Source organism: Pogona vitticeps, chromosome 4 (genome assembly GCF_051106095.1).
Source record: "Pogona vitticeps strain Pit_001003342236 chromosome 4, PviZW2.1, whole genome shotgun sequence".
In the NCBI taxonomy this organism is placed as follows: domain Eukaryota; kingdom Metazoa; phylum Chordata; class Lepidosauria; order Squamata; family Agamidae; genus Pogona; species Pogona vitticeps.
Window position 1 is genome coordinate 164,119,460 of NC_135786.1, and position 18,469 is coordinate 164,137,928.

The following is an 18,469-nucleotide window of genomic DNA, read 5'->3' on the forward strand; positions in this document are numbered from 1 at the left end:
CAAGAAAAACACTTCCCAGCCTGTGTGTGACAAGTTAGAGGCAATAAAATGGGATATCAACCCAGCAAAACCCTGCCCATGGTTGCTCATAAGTCAGTACTACAAATTTCAATTCTACAACTTGAACGCATCATTCCAGTTGCAATATTTTTTAAAAGGACCAAGTTATGAACATCAGATGTTGCGACAATACACAAAGAAGGCAAAACTGTGAAGGCATAGTTTCCATCTCTATGGAGTTAGTTTCAAAGGCCAATATTCTAAAAAAAAAAAAAAAAAAAAAACCTCATTAAACAGATCATAGGGGATCACCCTATTGCTGCAGTGATTAAAATAATAATAAAAGATGGAAGGGTAAAAGGTTAACTACTACATAACACAAGTACTTTACCACTGAGAAAGATACTGAGAGAAATTCAGTAAATGTTTTCATTTCGGAGCTGCTGAGACTAGAGATGGTGGTAGATGCCCAGCTACAATGAAAAACAGTTGCAGGTTCATCCCTTGGATACAAAATGACAACAGCTTTCCAGATGACTGTGAAAAGCATTACAGATCACTTAGATGAGAATTTCAGACTGGTTGATACTGCCTTTTAAAAACGTCTAGACTTGATTTTCCCCAAGTGTGAAAGATTATTATCATGTACATTTCAGAATACATAGCTATTTTGACTATTTGCTTATGCTTCCTGAAAAAAGGGATTCTTGGCTATTAATAACTTTATTTATATGTTTGTCTTCAATAGTTCTAAATAACTTTTCAATATTGTTGTATGTTTAATTGTTCTTTAGTATCACCATTTATTGTGGCTTTTGCCAATTCTGTTTTTAATTAGTTGTGACCCACCCTGGATAGCTTAATCAGGAGAAAGGTGGCATGGAAATGAAAATGTATGAAGAGAATAATAAAATAAGTAGGAACTAGATAGGGAAAAAAATGCTAACCAATGGCCAGGCTGATTGTGAAAAAGCACACCAGAATAGACTAGTTTTGCCAGAAGAACACGAGACAAGAATCAAAAGAACGTTCTGCTCAGTTAATTCCCAGCATACTGTTTTAGCTTAGTAACTACGGTCTGAATAGCAAAGCACAAGTTAGGAAGAATCAAAACAATCTCATTTCACAAATGGAAAATCTTTGGTTTGTAAAGATTCCTTGTATTGTCCTAGTTAGGGGCTCATTTACCATTAACCCAACAATATTTGAAAGCTGGGTTTGGCCTCTTCCCTTCCTTCCCAACTGTATGGAACTAAACACACTTATGCACTCTATAAATAAAAGAAGTGTATTTATCTCCAATTAAAATCATGCGTAAATTTATATGTAAATTCAGTGAAAGCCTGAGGCTCCTGGCATACTGCCAATCCAACCCTTCAGTGCTAGGAAAGTTATATATGCAGCACTGCCATAAGAATTAACATGTTGGAATTTGATTTGGAAACAAATAAATAATTTTGGCAAATTAAGTGATAATATTATTCATATCTGTAATGGTTTTCAGGAAGCAGAGCAAAAACAGTTTTCCATCCAAAGCTTCTAGTAAACTGGCAGTAGAATTTCTCATTTCTGCATGCACAAGAGACCCTGGATATCACTATAGAACAATAAACAATTCTTAGCTTAAAACATACGGCCCTTACCAGAGTTTAAAAATAGAAAGAAAAAGACAGACATGTGAAAATTCCACTATCAAGAATATGATCATTATGGTGGAGACAAATATTCTCCAGAGGAGGTACACCATCAGTTTGTACAAGTTTAAATCCATTTTCCTTGCATTAGCTAGCTGCCTAGCCTGCTAGCATATGAGTTGCATCATTACCATTATGTGACAGAAATTATCAAAATCATTCCTCTGAAACAAATCGTCCAACAGCACTGGTTAAAAATCTCTGTGTCCACAACCTATGGTCTGAGGACATAGAAGGAGACTCCCTGAAGAGTGAAAAACCATTGTGAGTACACTTGGGCATTGGCGTGCAACTGGCAAATCCTTCACTTCCAGAAGCGTTGCACTGGAACAGTACCAAGCCTGCTTCTTTCATTAATGCAGACCCCCCCCCCCGGACAACTACTGAAGTCAAGGAAAAGTCTCTGCATACATCTCAAGATTCCACCAGTTCTGAGCAAATATAGTTCAATTGTCTTGTCATTTTAACTGCTTTTTAATTTTGTCTGTATTGCATGTGTGTCCATGATTTATGAATTGTGCAATACTCTGATACAAACAAAGAAAAGACCTGTAGTCCACATGCATAAATGCATTTTTCAAAGAGGTCACACTTTGGAATTGTTTCATTACAAAAAGAAAAAAAGGGGGGGCTGCAACACCTTTGAAACTAACAGAATCATTTCAGGGACAACATACTCTTTTCCTTCTGTAGAACTTCCTCCTATGGTTTTGCTATATTAGTATGTGTTTATGGTCAGTTTCTATAAAAAGCAAGATCACTGGAAAATGCTGGTCCTCTTAAGCAGGTTTCAGTATATTACTTGAACAGCATTTTCTTCAACCCCATTCTATCAGCACTTCTGCTTTATCTAACTCATTTAACACCAAACATTACTCAATACATGGGGGAGTGGGCCCAAGATGCCTTAAGCCTGCAATCTTTGATAAAACCTTGAGTGTTTGTTGCATGAACGGGAGCCCGCTTTGGTTAGCACAATTTTGAGCAATTCCCTCTTCAAACTGCAGCACCACCGTTTTGTACCACAGGCCACACTGCTATATCCCAACATAGAGGGTATCCCCATTCTGTATATGTAGGAGGAAACGCAACAGGCTGCCACAGGAAGGAAGCTTTAACATGGGCAGCTCGTCATATACTAGATCCAAGCCGTTACCCCAGCAGTTTTTAAAGAAAGTTAAAAAGGAAACACCAGAGATCAGAATCTAGTTAGGACCATGTCATGCCAGAGCTAAGGAAATACCTAAGGCAGGGACTTCTTGAGTGCAGGTGATTCTATCAAGCCAGTACATCAACTATTCAATTCAGCAAGTCCCAAAGAGCTTTAATTCTCACTCCGCTGTCAGAAAACCACAGAACAGTGGAACTGGATGGGTACACATGAACATTCAGGCCAACTGGGTGGGGCTCCACCCCTTGTGCATGCAACTCCACTTCCCCCATGTGCAAGACTCCACTCCTCCCACGGGGTTCCATCACAGCCGGAACCAAAGGGGCTGGGAATGATAACTGTGGATGCATGTAGGTGGCGGAGCCATGAATGCTCACGCAGCCGCGCACCTTAGATGGAACCCTGGTACCCATGGATGACCTAATGCAAGCTCCTGACAATTAAGGAAGACTCCAAGGGAAAGGCATATTGCAGTTTGACTGTAAGGATCTTTAACTCTCACAGTGCAAGTGTACCATATTTTCTAAGAAGTAAAGGTAAAGGTTCCCCTTGACATTTAGTCCACTTGTGGCCAACTCTAGGCCATGGTGCTCATCCCTGTCTCCAAGCCGTAGAGCCAGCGTTTGTCCAAAGACAGTTTCCATGGTCATGTGGCCAGCGCAACTAGACACAGAACACTGTTACCTTCCCACCATGGTTTTACCTATTTATCTACTCGCATTTACACGCTTTCGACCTGCTAGGTTGGCGGGAGCTGGGAAAAGCGACAGAAGCTCACTCCATCACATGGATTCGATCTTACGATTGCTGGTGTTGTGACCTTGCAGGACAGAGGCTTCTGTGGTTTAACCCGCAGCACCACCATGTCCCTTTCAAAGAATTACATACTATCTATTAAATGAGATTTTAGGAAATCTCATCCCCTAAAACACTACAGGTGGTATTGTTCAGTGAAATAGAATGGATACTGAGGTAGGAGTTAAAATTTCTGATTTCCCCTCCAAGAGACGGGGAAGCCAAGGCCAACTGAAGCACTGTAGCTGATGGGGATATAAGTTCACTACGTGTACAGCCTTGGGCAAGCTCTACCGTATCAGAGCACCACCAGAATGAGGGACTGGTAAACCACTTTGAGACCTTTACACCCTAAAAACTCTGGTGACCTTAAGTTGGAATTGTCTTGATGACACACAATTACTATTATTAAAAATGTTAAGGTTTCTGCTTCAAGTTATGCTATTTATAGTCTGTCCACTGGATCACTTCCTTTTGAGGGCTCACAAACATGACTCAAAAATGCTGACACAGTAGTTCAGTTCTTCCCTCCTTCATTTGCCTTGAACAATTTTCCAGAAGACTACTGTAAGAGCAAACCCAGTGTGATGTAGTAGATAGAATAATCCCCTCTCAGTCATGGAAACTCAATGGGGGTGCAGAACTGGTAAAACCACTCCTTAAATACCTCACTTACCTTGAAAGCGCTGTTTGGGTCGCTGTAAGTTGGTTCTGACTTGAAGGAACATAACAATGGAAAAGTAGTTAAAGTTGGGGTAGATCTTATCAAGGAGGAGCTGCTTTGAATGTCAAACTCTGAAAGAACTTCCGTTTCTCTAAGTTGCTAAAAAATCATATGTTTGCGTATGCCTGGCAAAGCCATTTTTGCTTTTCCTCTGAGGTTCTAATATTCTAAAACATTACCTACTATGGACGTACATGGACAGACACATCTATTATCATAGCCATATCCTGTGATAGTAGATGACCGAGGAGGCCAACAACAGGAACTGCTGGATAGCTCAGTGCCTAGGTCTCTGGCTGCAGAGCCAGAGGCTGGGAGTTTGATTCCCTACTGCGCCTCCTTGACAGCGGCTGGACTCAAAATGATCCAAAGGGTCCCCTGCAGTTCCAAGATGATGAGGATTCAAAAATACTAGGCACAAAGTCAAACAAAATTATAAAAACTTTGACTGGTATTATATAACAGATACAAGTTTTAATCAAAAACCTAAGTTATGTATCTGTTAAATATCGGCGCAGTATGTATGCTGTTCCTAATATTGCGGGTTTTTTTGTAGTTCTGATGGTGTTATTTTTGAGATCTGCAATTGTTTATAATACTTGATTTTGAAATGTCTTGATTTTGTTCCCAAATCTCTGATGACTACATGGACCACTGAAGTCTGTTTCATCCACAAGTGAGATGTTTCAATTGCCAGGTCTCTGTATATTGTTAGTTTTTTCCAATTCTTTATTTTCAACTCTGGCATCCAACGTTCACCCTAAGTTTCAGCCCCACTGCCTGGAGCTCTGCCTCTCTCTCATACGGCTTCTCCTCTGCATATGCACACACACGCACACACACGCACACACACGCACACACACGCACACACACGCACACGCACGCACACACACACACACACACACACACACACACACAAAAGGTTCCATTGCTGCCGGAACCAATGGGGCTGCACGGAAGTGGAAAGCGGCGAGGAAGAAGTCAACCATGCGCCTTAGAGGGATCTTTCCCAGCATATTCTGGAATTGCAATGTCAATGATCCAGACATTTCTTCGTTCTATTACTACTATGTCTGGTGTGTTAGGTTCAATGTTTCTATCCGTTTGGATCTGGAAATCCCATAAAATCTTGACTTGGTCATTTTCTGACACCTTCTCTACCTGGTGCTCCCATGGGTTTTTGGAGGCTGGCAACTTATATTTCTACGGCGACGATGACAATGACACAAGGAGACCCCACAAAAACCATGTCCTTCAGTAGGAAAAGTGGTGAGATTCACTGTAAAGAAAAATGATAGTTCTCTTCTGACTGGGTGCAGAAACAAACAAACAAAAAAATCTCTGAATTATCCCAACATGACTTCATTGAGGCTGGTCCTCCTTGTGTGAATATGGTTAATAATCATAATAATTATAATAGCAAGAAGCACTAATAATGAAGAAAACTAGAGTAAGTACCCCGATGGATAAATGCAGAAACATAATTTTTAAAAATCAAAATATGCAAAAGGAGATTACCATGCTTCCACCTTCACTAATACGAGTAACTCTTCAGAAGTAGAGAGATGGATTTCCATTTATTTCCTTTCTTGTTCACCTCAAATTTTAAAATTCAATTTGACTTAAAGTCAGAAATGCAAAACCAGCATTTAAAGCCCTTCACACAATGCTCCGTACAGGTGCAGCAGTGGCGGCGGCGGCGGGGGGGGGGGGGAGAGAAGGATGCCAGTAAAAGCAGCACGAGAGCAAAGGAGGGAAAAATACAATCAAAAGCACGTTAATCTGCTTGCCACACCATGAACCTCATCACCACTCTAATTGGAACCAGATTCTGAAAGCTACAAAGAGCAAAGTGATGCAAGCACTTACAACAAAGCAGCACGAAGCGTGATTTAATGACCTTCCACTACTCATTTGAAAAATAATGGAGGAGAAATTAGAATAAAGTATCTTCAATGCAGAAGTCAAACATTTTATCACTATAAGTCAAACATTATAATGCTTAGCTGCCTATTTGGTGAGTCAGCTCCCACAGTTACACTGCCGTATTTAATTGCTATTTGGACATCTGCATTAACACTGGAATATATTTATGGTTATCAGAGTTATGTTTTTATATGGTGCTGAAGCTAATACATTTGAATAAAAATTGTTTGTCCTTTTCAAGCAATTTCTAGTACACCAGCCTGTGTGAAGCAGAAGATAGAATGTCGGACTAGGACTGTGGAAGCCTGGGTTCAAACCCACCCACTCAGTCCAGTCATAAAACTTTATTAGGTGAATGTATTCTCGAAGGCTTAGGTGACCTTGGAAAATCAGTCTCCTTAGGGCTGTTGTAAGAACAAAGTGGAGGTGGAGAAGAGAATTATGCAAACCAGCTTTGAACTCCTTGAAGAAAATGCAGGATGTGACAATAAAAAATTGTACAGAATGTCTTCAGATATCCTATTTGAGCAGCAAGAAAATACCTCTTCCTTTTCTAATTCAGAACTGGCTAGTTAACTTTACCTTTGCTTTCAGAAGAGTACAAACTTCATGTTGTAAGCCTATTTCTATGTTAACTCAAAACACGTATTAAGAGGCAGCAAGCAGTGAAATGTTCAGCATCATGAATGAGGCATTCTCAAACCATGGCTTAAGCAGTAATAAAATTTCATCTTAAAAGTTCTTCATACTTTCCTTCTTCTTCTCTTTCTCAGTTTTAATATATTTTGGTGACATCATTATGCTGAAAAGGCATTACAGTAAAAGCTAAGGTTCCCATGAGAACACTTGTGTCTTCAAAGGAATTGGGAAAGCATTTCAACTGTATGTTTACCTTTAAGGCTAGGTAATTCTATTTTTTGATATTCTGAAACACAAGTGCTCAGGTCCACTATCACTCTACTGTCAGTTTATTCAGAATTATCTCTGACTACTGAATAGTGTTACATGAATGGTTCTGAACGCTCAACAAGCACTACACTAAACAATGATAAACTCTTCACTGATGGAAATGCTCTTACTGGCATAAGGTACCCACTTCTGTACGGGTAGTTAAGTCCATAGAGTGTTAAGTCCTATTTAGTTACCATTAAAAGACTCACTTCCAACTCAGTGGTTAAGCAGTCTAGACAGATCCAGGATATTGAATAATCCCTGCTGCCTTGCCAGATAGAAATAGTTGGCTACAGCAGTGTACTTGTTACTCAACAAAGCACTCCCTATGTTCCAGTATTTATGGCAAGGAACCCCCAACATCAGGTAATTGTAAGTTATTTCCTCTTCTTTATTAGAGAAAGGTAAGAATTAAATTTCAGTTGAATTTTTGTACCAGAATCTGCTAAGATTTACAAATTTGAGATAGAAAGAAGTTGAGATTTAGAACTTAAAGAGTGCCAAAGAAACTGAAGCCAAGATTCATCCAGTCAGGTTCAGGGTTTGGGACATTTAATTCTGGCTTTGCATCTCAGAGGGGTCAACCATATTAGTGCTGGTTTATGGTTACCACTTTTTTCTTTCTGAAAGACTCTTTGTCTTTAATACCTGTATAGCAGACAGGTATGACACAGATCTCTTCATGCTTTGAACAGCAGTATTGTACCTGCTGCAAATTTCTTCGTGTTAAAGACAAAAAGAACTTGAGGTTTATACATTCTGTACGTAAGAGAAGTCAACAATTTTTCTCATCCCTATTCCTCATTAGTAGCCTGTTGTATCCTTCTTTTGGTTACTATCAAAAAGGGCAGCTCACTATTTAATAGATGAAAAAGCTAAGAGACAGACCCATTATAGTGGAGGACATCTGATTACAGAACAGCAGCACAATCTACCAGACAGGCAACTGCATTTTTGCACTTATAGAAAACATATATTTGTTGTTATCAGGAGTTGGGAAGCATATAACAGGATAAGAATATTTTGTTTGTTTACCTGATCCTTTTTCCTCACCTTTCCCCAACTACTTCTTTCCTCATGACCCTTTTAGAGGCCTAATGCAATTCCACCTCCCCGCAATACTGTTAATGGGTTGGCTTCAAGCAGTGGTTCCCAACTGTGGTTCCCCAGGTGCTCTTGGACTAAAACTCACAGAAGTCTTCACCACTAGCTGCACTGGCCAGGATGTCAAGGAGTTATAGTAGAACAACTGGGGACCCAAGATTGGGAACCATACATGGAGCCTGAAGGACATGCGTATGCCTAGCTTGTATTATTCTAGGCTGAAGAGGTTTAAGGAAGTTGTTTTGGCCTCTTGCTGTACTTCTAGAGTACAGGAAGCGCAGTATCACATCTCCTCAAGTCTGTCAGTCTCTGGAGTCACAAGTGTACAATAGTACTAGCATTCAACAACATTCTGGCATGGCTTCTCTTTCCCTTCCTGCATGCAGCTCAATTTTTGTAAAATGGCCAAAATCCTTTCCTGAGCAAACTTCTAAGTTACTGTGGGCAACTTCAGTTTCTGCCAGAAAATAATAAAAAACCTCCATCACAACAACAATCACCTCCCAAAATAACATACATACACACATGAAACAAAAGGGTAGAAGGCGACTTCTGTTTTGTTTTTTTTTTAATGTACTTTGTTAAATGATGGGGTTATGTGACCTATTTACAGGTGAATTGTTGGAAAATTAGTTGGCCAGAGGAACAGCAGGAGCTATGTATCTGCCACTTGTTATTTTTGGATTCAAAATCCCAGAATTCTCCATTCTAGGAGTTTCCGTTGCCAGACCCACACTTAAAACGTGCTCACTTGGAGAAAGGCCAGCCTGTAAGGCTTCAAGGCCTAGGACTGGCTAAAGCCTAACCTAGATTCCTGCTTCAGCACTAGAGCAACTTCCTTTTTCAACAGGAAGCTAAGGCACAGCACAGCTCACTCTGTCCTATACCATGAAGCCTTCCAGCCCAGTCTTTCTCCAGGTGAGCTCATTTTAAGTGTGACTCTGGCAGCTGGAACTCCCCAGAATCCGAATTCACATTGTTAGTGGGGGCTACAAAAATAGCTTCAGGTTACATGTGGCCCAAGGACTGTACTTTGCTCAATACTATTCTAAACAAAAAGGTCCTCCAAGTGAGCTTACTTGTGGTGTCCATTGTTTCCTCAAAGAGGTAAGAGGGATGGCTTGTAGACAAAGGGCCTTCTCGGCAGCTGCCCCTAGACTATGGAACGCCCTCCCAACTGAAATTCGTCTGGCGCCGACGTTGATGACATTTCGGCGCCAGGTCAAAACCTTCCTGTTCCAGAAGGCTTTTAATTGAAATAACAACTGTGGGTCCTGATGATGACAATTTTAATTGTATTTTAATTGTATTTTAATTGTATTTTAATCATTTTATTGTATTGAATTTTAATAATTGTAAGCCGCCCAGAGACCTCTGGGTAGAGTGGGCGGCATATAAATTAAATAAATAAATAAATAAATAAATAAATAAATGTTCAAAGGGACTAAGGGAGATACCACAACTAAGCCACAGAGCAAGAGAAGTGGGGTAGCTGGACCAATACAGCAGCTGTGATGAATGTGCTAAATAGTGTAGGCAAATCTCAGCCGCCCCCCCCAAAAAAAGCCATGCTGTCCTTGTACAAATTCCAAACAAAAGGATACAAAACACCTTTACTAGGCTGCTAAAAACTTCACCAGTGTTTAATACTTTAGTAGCCCAATAAAGGTATTATCCATCCTTGTTTTTCGAACTCGTGGCAGGACTTCATATGCTCCCAATTCCCCTGAAGCGATAAAATATCATATAGAGGCCATGAGAGGAGATTCAAATTCAAAATACTGTTATTGGGGGGTGGGGGGCGAGATCTAAATCTAATTGTTAATCCCAATGAGAGCAGATCTGTTGAAATAATGGTATTTCCTTCAAATGGACTTCCCATTGATTGAAAGGGTGTGCTCTTGTATAAGCAACTGAATTTAGATCTAAGTAAAGCACCCTGTCTCTTCATGTTCTGAAAAAAATCCTTAATCAGTGACATGAAAGGGATTTCAGAGCAGGATGGTGGTATTTGCAAGGAAAACCAGCATCCAGGAATTACTCAACATAGGGCTAACAAATTTGAACATTTTAAAGGCATTATTTCTTGCTTATGTGCACATATCTTCTTCTAGTCTGAAGGAACAGCACAGAGTGATGATCATGTTCTCATTTTATGACCTCATTTTAACAATTTTTTTTAAAAAAAGTAAAGCTAATTCAAGATTTCTTTTCTCCAAATATGTTTCTGCATATGTCAGAGTGGTTTGCCATCAGAGAATACAATGAAATCGAAAATGAGGTCAGGAAGAAAAGGGAAGGAAGATAAGTTTTAAGAAGCTATCAGATGAATGTTAACCATGAGCTCCCCTACCATGATGAAAATGAACAAGGTCAAAATGCAACACCTTTCAAATAATGGATGTATGACCTTGATTGCCAGAAAGCAACTTGTGGAGAAAGAATAGCTACATTCCCCTCTTGCTTTGCAGCTCTTTCCTCTATCAACAACCCCTCTCTCCCACAGGAAATGTTACCTACAGTATCTCTTTTTGTTTTTGAATCCATGGTGCACTTTAAGGCATAATGGTGAATGTGTGGCCCTCTAGATGTTGCTATTCTGAACCATTACTCACTGGAGGTGATTGGGGTTGTGGATTAACATCTGGAAGATAAGACATTTTCTGCCTCTGCTTTAAGAAACAGCAGTTACACTGGCCTTTTTCTAAGCACAGAATTTTAGCAGAAACAAATCAGCATCTAATCATGTAAAACACAGAAGTCACTCCCTCATGACTTAAGCTACATACACTGCAGTTTTTCCTTCTAGTCCTGCGCACATATATCTGACCCAATTGCCCTGATTTTGTACAGTATCAACATACTATAAAGGTTATGCCCTGATGCCCTGTCAACAGTTTCTCAAATGCCCTCCCAGATTATTTTGTTCCCCAATTCTCTGAAAAGAAATGTGGAGTTTTGTACTTCCAAATAACACAACAGACTCCTTTTGCAACTGCACGTGTCAGTGTTCATCCTTTTGTGTGTGTGTGTGTGTGTGTATGAATAAATATAAATATATACACACATATGTATCACCGTATGTGCTGGGGAAAAATGGAGAGATATAAGAGATAAAAAAATTTTTCCTGGCCTTGGCCCAAAGCCAAGAACCACGATGTTTGAGGCTAATGGCCAACAGTGCATTTCTAGCATCTACTCACCACACACACTTTGGCATTGTGATGCTGCAAAAAGCAAGCTTGCCCCGAGTAGACGTTGTCTAGAGGGGCGGGGTAAAAATCGAATGAATGAATGAATGAATGAATGAATGAATGAATTTAAAAATAAATAAATAAATAAATATGCCAAGCTCAATTCCTAGCCCACCTACACCCATTCATTCCCAGAGGCCTTCACAGCACAGCATTCAGATCAGATAGACATCAAATTCTGCTTCTCCTTGGCATTAGTTTGCAATAGCCTTGTAGTGCAAAGGAACCCTCAAACCATTCCTGAAAATCATGCACTGCTTATGGAAGTAGCACTACAGTGGGGTCTTGACTTGAGAACTTAATCCGTATTGGAAGGCGGTTCTCAAGTCAAAAAGTTCTCAGGTCAAATCTGCATTTCCCATAGGAATGCATTGAAAACCATTTGATCCGTATCTGCTCTTTTCCGTCCATAGAAACTAATGGGAAGCTGCTATTCTGCCTTCGACCACTAGAGGGGGATATTTTGTTTCTTTTTTTCTTGGGTCAAGAAAGGTTTAGGGAAGGCAGGGAAAATACAGTCCGGGAAGTACAGTACCAGGCAGTCCGAAGACTGTCTCCCAATCCACTCTCTAAATGCTGGGAGGAGTGAGGAAGCAGACAGGCACCCTTTTCACTGGCCAACAGTTAACTTAAAGTTCACATTTTGCACTTTCCCTGCCTCCCACGTGGTTTTTTTCAGTTCTTAACTCAAATCTAAGTACTTAAGTAAAGTCAATATTTTCCTACGAGAGTGGTTCTTAAGTCAAAATGTTCTTAACTTGGGCCGTTCTTAAGTCAAGACCCCACTGTATTACCAGGGTCAAAAAGTCAGAAGAAGTTTCACTGCCTTCACTAGTGACACCTGCCTCATTAGATCAAGTGCCTGAAGATGAAACATGGACACTTCTCCATTTCCAAAGGAAGCACTATGAAAGCAACACTCTTTCTGCATACAAACGCATAAGACTACAGCATTGCTGTGAACTGCCTCAGGGTTACACTAAGTTCTGATTTATTAATTAATTGCTTTCTTAATACAACAATTTGCAGTTATGTTATTGCATTAGTAAGTGCAAAGAGTTTACACTGTTCCTGCCAAGATCAATGTACATTAATCTAAACCATTGACGTTAAGCAGATTCTGCTCCTGTCAAAGACAATGAAAACCAACAGCAACACTGAGAAACATCTGCTACCTAATGGACAAACAAGAGTGGGTGGAGACAAATGCTTTAAATTACACCACCCACAGACATTTCTTCTGTAAGTCCCCTGAAATTTGACTCGTTTCTTAAACTGATCAAGCTAGTAACCCAACTTTGCCTTCTAAAGCCACATGTAGCAATAAACGCCATCACTGGGGAACTCAACCAGTTTTTAAATTACACAATCTTAAAACTAGCACTATTTCCCCTAACACAGCAGACCATTAAACAATGTGAAACCTACATTATGAAAATTCCACAGTCAGCATTCATTCAGATAACATCTTAACAGCAATGAGCCATTCTGGAGATAGTTTTACAGAACCTAATGTCTGTTCTTTTATTCTGGTTTACTTTTTTTTTTACTATTAGCTTGTTTCTCTGAGTCTGTGTTCCTCAAAACTCAACCACAAGTTTAACTGCCATCTGGACACTGTTAAATCCCTTTCTTTCTGTACCTTCCCTTAACAGCAGTATTTTGCAAGTGCTCATGTACTGAAAATCATGGAGGGAAAAGTCACATTAGAGACACCCATTGCTTCCCAACAGAGTCAAATTTTAAAACAGAGAATGCTTTAACACTATGAGGCATGGGTATATAAATTGAAACTCTTGTCAGAGAGCAAATTAGTGAAATGGGGCAAAAGCAATCCTTGTGCCATACACAGCTCTGCCATCCAACAGAGTGGAATATTTTCCATGGGGCAGGAAAGGACAGCCAAAAAAGGTGGTACCATCACTCTTGGTGTCCACACCTGAGGCAACTGATGAGTTTGTGTGACCACAATGCCTTTCATGTTTTGGGAAAGCAACTCAGCTTACTGTGTGCCCAAACTTGTACACGCTAAACTCTGTTAAAGCACTCCAGAAATAGTGAAGATTTAAAATTGCTTCCTTTGTTTTGAGACATCTTGCTATGTGAAGAGGAACTCTTTTAATACACACAAAAATAAGAGAAACACACAACTACACAAATCCTCTTTATAAACCTTTTTTTCCTGCTGCTGGGCTGCTCTGCTTCATTTGTCTCACGCAACCTGCTGCTTAAAATTAAATTCAGTGGCATATTTATTATCTCTAGTCTTAATATGAGGAGAGTGACTTTCTGGCTGCTTTTATTACTGGCCAAAGCAAGAGGCGTGTGCTTCAAAACAAGGCATCAGTGGATTCACTAACCTTCCTTTGTCTATAGAGACAGGGATCGACAACTGACCGTATGTCCTTCCGGCCCCATGAAACCTGACACAACCTGCACATCCCAAACTGATTCTTTCAGTTTGCAGTCTTCAGTTTAATTATAGCTCCTGAAGCACCTACGATTTTTGGACTTTTCGGTTTGTTCTTCTACCTTCAAGATCTGCAATGTACTGCAGGGTACTTCTGGACTTAAAAGTTCATTTGTGTATAGTATTTACTGGTCTAATAAAGAAAAGTTTTGCCCAGCCCTGTTACCTGCACTACCCTTCATAGATTGCACCTCATTGCTCAGCCATTATGTATATTTCCTTTCCTGCTGACCAAAGGTCCTCTATTCTTGTCTGAATATAGCTAAGGTATGAAGAAAGAAACAACTAATGAAGATGAATACCATATTTGTTAACTTAATTAAGAGTCATTAAAAACTGAGGGCTGAGAATGGGAGAAAGCCTCTCCAGCTTCCAGACACTAAAAGATGAACCTCCTTGCATGTGCATTATCCACAAATTATTCACCCATCCATGCAACAGAAGACAGCAATAAGAAAGCAGTATTCATTAAGAAATGTAGTATGACAAGTGTAATGTGTAACTTGGCCCTAAATGGGTTCAGGGAAGCAAAAATCAACCCTGCTATTGCCTCCTTTCTTCAATCAGGGCAGTTATAACAATCTACGATCAGCAGGGCTTGATTTAATTGAATGTTCCCCCTTCCCAAGCAGACTCCTGTTTGGCAGGAATCTTTGATCCATGTAACTTCAGTGTCTAAAAGTAAGCACTGGACAAGGAGATTGTGAAAAATATACTTGGGGAGGGTGTCCCATGATTAAATCTGAGTATACCAAAATGTGCACATTCAGAGGGAAAGCTAAGTACTGTTTGCAAACAAACAATAAAGGTGGCAAATAAAGAAAGGCTAGAGTTGCTAATCTAAAGGAATCTAAAGGAACTCCAAAGGAAACCACTGAGAACTACAAATCATTGACCCCTTCATGCAACTTCTTAATGATGTAGCTAGGAACTGTATCTATTTTTTAATAGACTGGACCACAATTTTCAGCCTGATTAAGGAGCCCACTGATTAAATTTGCTATTCTTAAAACACTGAGAACCGTGTTTCAGGAAGCACAGTTCTTCTTTAAACAAAGATGCACAGGCCCCATGCAACCTGTTTTTCACCCTTCTCTTTAAAAATGAGAATAAACTTTCACCTGCTCCTGTTTTCAGTAGCAGAGGAGGGAGTACAGCCCACAGTGGAGATGGCAGAGAGAAAACTGGCCCCAGAAGCTCTGAAAGTTGTACATAACTGCTCTAAGGAAAGAGCATGAGACGAGATCTGGATCTGGACTAGAGATGTTAAGGTCCAGCCCAAAAACTGGAAAATTCAGGAAAAAAGCAGATATTTCAGACCAGGAATTGGCACCCTCCAAAACTTTCAATACTACACATGCTCTTTGAGGGGCATACAACCCTCCACATCCCAACAGTACTTTTCTACATTTTATCCACCAGCACACTGTATATCTGTCTGAATGCAAAGTCTCTTTTAAGATGCATCTTCATACACTGTGAAAGAGGAAAGCCTCTTTTAAGACAATCTCAATATACTGTGTAAAGCTCATTTAAAAACAGAGAAACGTATGTCCCAGTTCAGACATTTAAACACACATTTAGAATTAATAAACAAACTAATTAAAATACATTTACTTTCTGTTTTAAAAAGTACATATGCAGTGAAGAAAATACAGTGAACATAATTGTATTTAATAGATAACTAGAATTCTGAGTCATTGCCCAAAAATATATAAAACAGCACTATTGGAACATTGACATATGACACAAGACTCAGGCATCTACTGCTGCTAAATAATCTTTATTCTGACCATGAAGCCTTATCAACAGATGGCCACACAAGTGGATCAATGTACCATTCTAGCCCTCGTGCCCATTTTGGACAAAGTGGCATTAAGAAACCCTTTCAAAATTTACCTCTGACTAGACTAAATTACCTTCTGACCACACAAGTGGAAAATAATTGAAAAAACACTCCACTCTAAATTGGGTTCAAAACCAGATGGTAACTTTAAATTAAAAACAAAAACCCAGCCAAGAGTTCAGTTTAGTGAGTCTCAATAGGAAGCAACACTGTATGTTTTGAGCAAAATGCAATGTGTTAAAGCAAAAAGGAGGGAATAATCTATATGTTAAAAATAGTTTAATACTTGAGATGAGAAGAGGGAAGTTCTTTTTCAAATTCTTCTTTAAAGCATAAGTCATGGAATAAAGAGGGTTTCATGATTAAATTTCATTACCTCCCAGTTCAGCAGGGTCTGACAAGAGAAGGGTTTTATTGTCCATTTAAGTCGCTCCACGGTATCTTAACTGGGAACAGAAAGTGCATGTATCCAACTTTCCTTCCACACTGCCGCTTTCAAACTTGAATACTTAATGAGGCGCATAAAAGCACTAATATCATTAAATGGAAGGTGGGTGGGTGGGGGAAAAGGAAGGGGGGGCAAGCCCGAGCTACAATGATACATGCAGCACAATGAGCCTATCTGGTGGGGAGGGGGAGGAAAAAGAGAGGGAAGAATGGGGAAGAAAATGCAGTTCTTTACAAAAGAGGATCCCAACCACACCGCTACCCCAACAAGGTCAGACAGACTTTCGGAATGAGATAGCAAGTTAAAATTATATAGCCTGACCTTCACAGACTATGGACAGATTAAAATGCAGTTTAGCCCTGCTATCTAAGAGGATGAAAAGCCTCCACTCAGGAAAAGGCAGCTATCTACTGATCTGCTTAAGCAAGACAAAAAAAAGGGAGGGGGGAGAATGTTCATATGGATACATACATATTTACTATGGTTTACAGCAAGTCCATCAAGAATGTGCTGACAATATCATAACAGAACTGAATTTAGCATATTGTGCTCAATATACTTTTTTTAAAAAAAGAACTTGAGTCAAGCATGCTGTCTGGTTGTCCTCTAAAAGTCTCAAACAGAGCTCTTGATGTCATGGAGCCCTGAATGGCTTCTGCAGGACAGTGTGCTGCTCTGTGCATGGTCACTGCCAACTGATAGATCCCCTGCCAGACTTTCCTGCCCTTCTCACAGTAACAGGAAGCAGCCAGGCATATAATTAGAGTTTGGAGCCAGATAACAACAGGAAGGCAGAAGTAAGGAAAGGTGAGTGAGAGCGTATTGGAGGTATCATTGCAGCATATGCAGATGCCACATTGGCAGGTGGTTGGCTGAGTCCCACTTCCATCTCCTGTTGAAATTCCAGCACAGTCAAACATACGTTATGGAAACAAAGAGCATAAACAACAAAAATAAACATACTTTTCTTGTAAAGAAGCCTACACTCCATATCCAACCTTTATATTCAGAAAGGAAATCCATGAGACTGCCTTGCTGGAGAAGTAAATCAGAACATCACTCTCCTTTATTTCAAAATAAATATCAGCTATGCCTATACTTCTGCACACAAAAATAATCAAACGGAACATTCAGATCGCTGAACCTCCATGCTTAAGAACAATTTCTCAAGTTAATTTAAAATGTCTCCATTATCACAAGGCAGCTGAACTATTACAGATTTCCTACTTGGGGACTATCCATATTTATAAGAGCATTCCTGTCATTCTAGTTTAGCCATCATGAACCAGCAAGGGGACGTATCCATTCCCCAGAGTCACACTCTGTTGTAGAATCCACAGAAAACTAGACTTTCAAAGCAAGCACAGAAATCTAGTGTTCCTTAGCCCCAACACATATCCAGGCAAAACCTGTCAAGAAATCAACAAAAAAAATTCATCATCCCAGTTGCACTTCAATTAGGCCCATTTGTATCAATAGAATTTATGGAGGAGTTGGCTCACCAAATTCCCAGTGATTCAGTGAGTTTAGTGTAGTGTGATTTACTACAATAAGCAACAGGATTTTGCCCACTGTGTACATTAAAATCTAACACTATGTACAACTTAACCCTACTACCAACCCCAATTTGCTGGAATTTTCATGAGGTCCCAAAATAGACCAGAATTAATATAACTTACATAGTTGACCCACCCACAAAACCTCAAGGATTCAATGGGCCTACCCTAGTTGCTACTTACTACTGGATTTCAGCCACTGAATCACACTGAGGTCAGTGGGGTTTTAAAAACATGTGTATTTAGTAATACACATTTTTTCCTAAATTACATTTCCAATGAATTGTTGCACTTGAGGTCTACAAGCAAAAACATTAACCATTAGCACTCTTAACCAGGGAAATAAAGAATTAATACAATTCATATGGCTAACTGCCAGAACTGGACATATTTTCAGTAGTCATTTCAAACATTTTCTGTAAAATGGAATTCTGATTCAATCAAAGAAGAAATTATGTTTAGCAACCAAAACATAATGCAAGAAGTGAAGGGAAAATTCAGCCACTCTGAGCAGAAGCACTAACATTTTT

The 18,469-nt window shown here is 39.7% G+C and overlaps 1 protein-coding gene across 2 annotated transcripts in view; it reads right to left on the reverse strand.

The window, feature by feature from the left end:
- The window catches only part of JARID2 (jumonji and AT-rich interaction domain containing 2), a 239,667-nt gene that overhangs the window by 139,014 nt on the left and 82,184 nt on the right, over positions 1-18,469 (reverse strand). Inside the window, exon 1 of one of the 2 annotated variants that reach the window (XM_078393492.1) lies at positions 16,312-16,546. The exons of the other annotated variant lie outside the window; for it this stretch is intronic. The gene's annotated coding sequence lies outside the window, so the exon portion shown is untranslated. Of the gene's footprint in view, positions 1-16,311; positions 16,547-18,469 lie in introns of those variants that run through there. 2 annotated transcript variants of the gene reach the window in all.